The sequence below is a fragment of the Neophocaena asiaeorientalis genome, unplaced genomic scaffold, assembly GCF_003031525.2.
Source record: "Neophocaena asiaeorientalis asiaeorientalis breed wild unplaced genomic scaffold, Neophocaena_asiaeorientalis_V1.1 scaffold96, whole genome shotgun sequence".
Taxonomy (NCBI): domain Eukaryota; kingdom Metazoa; phylum Chordata; class Mammalia; order Artiodactyla; family Phocoenidae; genus Neophocaena; species Neophocaena asiaeorientalis.
Genome location: NW_020175831.1, coordinates 1086005 through 1090878, shown reverse-complemented (window position 1 = coordinate 1090878; position 4874 = coordinate 1086005). Strand labels below are relative to the sequence as shown.

General features: G+C 40.4%; 1 pseudogene; it reads right to left on the bottom strand.

Moving 5' to 3' along the window:
• Nucleotides 1–204: 204 nt before the first annotated feature.
• On the bottom strand, nucleotides 205–4851 carry LOC112391481 (ferritin light chain pseudogene; annotated as a pseudogene).
• Between the last annotated feature and the right edge of the window lie 23 nt (nucleotides 4852–4874).

Here is a 4874-nt window from a genome sequence, read left to right as displayed (position 1 = left end):
AAAACTTATACTCACAAACCTTTACTGACACCTCACTGCCTACTAAAGTTCCAGATCCTTAGGGCATATTTAAAACCTTCCATTAGCTCACCCAAATTTTCCTCCCCAACATTACCTCCCATCTTTGTGGGCTACATGCTGCCTCTCTCCCCCAGCACCTTTCACCTCCTTGGAATTTTCCTACCTCAGTTCTCATTCTTATCATCACATCTGGCCATCAAGAATACTGTGCTCTTCCTCCATCACAGGTGTGGCAGTGGCAGATTCTATTCAAAGAGAACATTACTGAAATCTAAGGGAAACATAAAATGTTATGATAATAGTCCAGTTTCTGAAACTGAGATTTCTGTCTTAGATCCAATACAGATAAACTTTCATCCCCAGATAACTGTATCTTAGACCCAGATGAGCTGGTAAAACATTATAGATACATTACTTGGTTTCCTAGGGTCTCCAGAGCTTCCAGGAGACACATGATGCTGTTTTTTGGATAAACCAAATTCTCAGACCCAAACTTCCAGACATTCTAGGAAGACCAAGAGTATCATCCCACATGACATTCAGAATATCACCAATTTCTTGTATTTAGGCATATGTGATTAGGAAGGAGAACTCTTCTATTTGCTGGTATCTGGAAAAGCTAGAATTGTATTTCATAAGGTAAGTATTAGTTTCATTTAATAACTGCTCATAAGCAATCAAGTGACAGCAACCACCTTCTATATAAAATTTTCAGGTACCTGTAGATTTTTCATGGCCCCTCTTTACCATAAACACCATTAGATGATGCCAATACATAATCACGTGTCTTCACTAGCCATTTTTTTCTCTTCAAAATGCAATTTTTAAAAAACTGAATTGCCTGGTCTCTGTTTTCTTCATTTTTCTTGCCTCCAAAACGTCTACAACCAGGTGATATAGTTTTTCTGGTCTACCTAGAAAGGGGATAGAGGAAAGAGTGAAGGAATGACTACTTCCCAGCAGCTGGCTCAGGACCTCTCAAGAGTGGATTAACCAGTTTATTATAAACAGAAAATCCTGATCAAATTTCAAAGTCTCTTTTCCATCTACAATTCTTTTATATTATTCTTTTTCAAGTTGAAATTTTTCTAGCAAATATTTTTATAAGTTTTACTTGTTTTTTGTTTTTTGGGGTTTTTTTTTTGCCACCATTGGCTTTTCTCTAACTTTTTAATGTCCATTTGTATTAAGCCCCTGTCCTCGTGGTTTGTAACACCTTCCAATTTACTATCATCTGCACATTTCATTAACATGCTATTTACTCCCTCTTCCAGATCATTAATAAATGCTATTTTCTTATGTATTAAATTTTGCGGTCGAATGGATTTAATTTGCTGTTGTAATTTCAGTGCATGTTTTCTAAAGATACAATGCAGTTAAGAATGGTCTTAACATAGGCTTAAATCCATACCCAGTTTATAGTTATTTTACTATTATGCAATCCATTTGTGTTCTCTAATCAGCACTGTTGTGAGCTCCATTGAAGCAATAATCTATTGATTTTCTCTTCCTCCTTTTTCAATATAGTCATCATCTTGGCTTTAAATAGCAGTAGCAGAGTTAGAACTATTGTGTAGTTCTAACCCACCACTATTTATAAAAGGAAATTAAGTCTTTTTTCTCAGTGGATATTCTTCCACTGATAAAAGGAATATTCTAACATTAAAAATTATTTTATAACCATAATATTTGATTTTCCTATGCATGGCATCAATGTTCTAAAAAGAAACAGATTCTAGATTTTTAAAGCAAGTAAATGTAATGAATATCACATTTATATATATTAAATAGATATTTTATATAAATAATATATATCTATATCTAGAGAGAGATATAGATACATTAGAAGTGTGTGTATGTATTTTCTTTTATAATAAATCAGCTCACTGACTCCCTGACTCCTAGAGACTCTGGGGTGACTTTGTTTTTTATAAAAGACTTAGACATGCCACCTTCAAATCAGAGAATGAGATTCATTAAGCCTTTGCTTCACTTTGTGTCACACATCATCCTACTTATTAGGGCCCTCAATAGTGGCAGTTTTCATTTTCAATGAGATGAGGCTTCCCACATGTCACTTAATGTTCACGTATTGAAATTTTTTTTTTTAATTTATTTTTGGCTGCGTTGGGTGTTTGTTGCTGTCTGCAGGCTCTCTCTAGTTGTGGCGAGCAGGGTCTACTCTTCCTTGCGGTGCACGGGCTTCTCATTGCGATGGCTTCTCTTGTTGCGGAGCTCGGGATCTAGGCATGCGGTCTTCAGTAGTTGTGGCCCGTGGGCTTAGTTGCTCTGCAGCATGTGGGATCTTCCCGAACCAGGGATTGAACCCGTGTCCCCTGCATTGGCAGGCAGATTCTTAACCACTGCGCCACCAGGGAAGTCCCACATATTGAAATTTTAAATAATTTTTCAGGAGGTTAGTCTTCATGTTTGTATACAATTCAATACATAATATTTCCAGGAAATATTTTCTCTTCCCTCACTCTCAACCTCTCTCTCTTTTTTCCCCTTACAAAGTCAACTGAGTACAATCCCATGGTAATCTTTTCTTTTCCACATTGAGAAATTTAACCTCTAGATCTCAGTTTCCCCATCTGTGAATTTGTAACCGAGCAGGACCCTATGGGACCTTCCCGGGACAGACCCTTCCCCCATATTCTCTGCTTTAGCTCCTCTCTAAAGTGCCTAGATAAAAATATGTGATGCACGTTTCCTGAGTTGTTTTAGAGAGCCTAAAACCACCACCAAATGGAAGAAATTAACTACTTGATAATCGTGAGCATGTAGCCCCCAGAACTGCTGGCACCTGAGGATTGATAAAAACCCGTGACACAGCCTGTTACCTCACCATCAACCAATCAGAGTATTGTGGACGAGTTGGTTACACACCCTGTGACTCCCCTCCCTCACCTTGCCTTTAAAATGTGTCGACTGAAAACAAAATGCACAACATGAGAGTTGTGAGTTTAGATTTATTGGGGGCAAATTGAGGATTATAGCCCAGGACAGCATTTCAGATAGCTCTGAGAAACTGCTCCAAAGAGGCAGGGGGAAGGTCAGTATATATGTGATTTTGGTGAAGGGGGGAGTACATGAAATTAAGCACATTTTTTGCAGAAGGTTGCTGCTAGTCATGAGGAGCAGACGTCATCATGAAGGATTTTAGCATTTTCCTAGATGTGAGGAGATGCAAGAATTGGGCTCATAAAATCTTCTCCTGAAAATATCTAATTATCTGAAGACGTGTTCTGCCAGTTTTTCCCAGAGCACAGAGTGCCTCATTCCTGATCTCTGTCCTGAATTCCTTTCAAGGAGTGTTGAAGGTCAGTAGCTGCAGCGGCTCATGATTTAATCCTTGTAGAGGTAGATGGCAAGTGCCAATTTGTAGCTGGCAAATGCTTTCCTGATATCCATAGGGGAGTTTGGCTTTTTGGACACGAGCTGTCCTGAACTCCTTCCTTGGTGCCCTGCAATAAACGCTGCATTTTCCTTCACCACAACCCGGTGTCAGTAGATTGGCTTTACTATGCGCAGGTGAGGGGACGCGTTTGGTTCGGTAATAAGTTGTCCTCTCATAACTTGCCTCTTCATCTCGGAGTGTTGTCAAGTTCAAATGAGATGATTCACGCAAATGTGTTTTATAAGTGATATAAAAGCAAATAAATGGTATTGTTTTTATTGAAACACAGTAAAGACAAATACAAACATTGTTTTCATTGAGAAATAAAAGTTGTTTTTCCAGAGATTTTCCATGTTGAACTTTCAGTAAATGTCCACTTTTCTGGCAAAAGACATACTATCCTCTCATAACTAGCTCTCAATACAATTCAATACTAAATTTAAGATTTGAAGAGAAAAATATCTGCATTTTAGATAACTAAACAACATGCAATTTTATATTCCAGGTTCAAAAATAGCTTCACAGTAGATCTCTGAGTTTAAAAAGACATAAAAAAAACAAGTAAAATCTGTCTTTCTATGGAAAACTCTTTTTTATTCTTTTTTCTTGCTTTTGAAGTCTGAAACAGTTGAATTTTGGCTGAAAACATAAACTGATTTATTAATTTAATTTTCTATCCAGAGCAAAATTTTGGCGATTTTATAAGTTGATGATGATGATTATTTTTTTGGCTGCAAAAACTTTACTGTTCCCATTTGGCTCAAGGCTTGGGAGAGGGCCCCAGGGTGGTTACAAAGCTGCCTAGTGGCTGCAGAGACGGGTTTCAGGCAGAAACTCTGACGCCAGAGGGGCTCCTCAGACGCCGCTGTGGGACAGGCTGGGACCTGGGACCCTTTACTGGAGTGCTTGCACCTGGACAAATGTCTCCTCCAGCAACAGAATACAAAGAAACTATAAGGGACTAAAAATAACTGCCTGCATGCACAGTTGGGGCTGGAAGAGAACTCGCCCAGCCCAGCCTGGGGACCAACCAGCTTGCAGAGGTGAGTCACGTGGTCCTCATCTTCTCGGTGAGTTTCAGCTGCTCAGCCAGGTCGCGGCTCTCCGGGAAGTCACAGAGCGGGGCGTCTGGCGGGCAGCTTCCACAGAGTCCTGGGTTTTACCCCACTCATCTTGGGGTGGCTTCTGCACGTCCAGGAAGGGGGCCGGCCCGCTGGCTTTGCATTTTCAAGAGGCGGCTGGGCACCCTCGCGGTTCTCCTTGGCCAATTCGTGGAAAAAGTGGCCCACGCTCTTGAGAGCCACGTCGTCTCGGTGGAAACAGGAGCCCAGAGAGAGGTAGGTGTTGAAGGCCTGCAGATGCAGGTTGCCCGGGCCGTGGACGGTGACCTCCACCTCGGTGGGATAATTGTGACGAATCTGGGAGCTCATGGTTGATTGGGAATAAGGTGCTA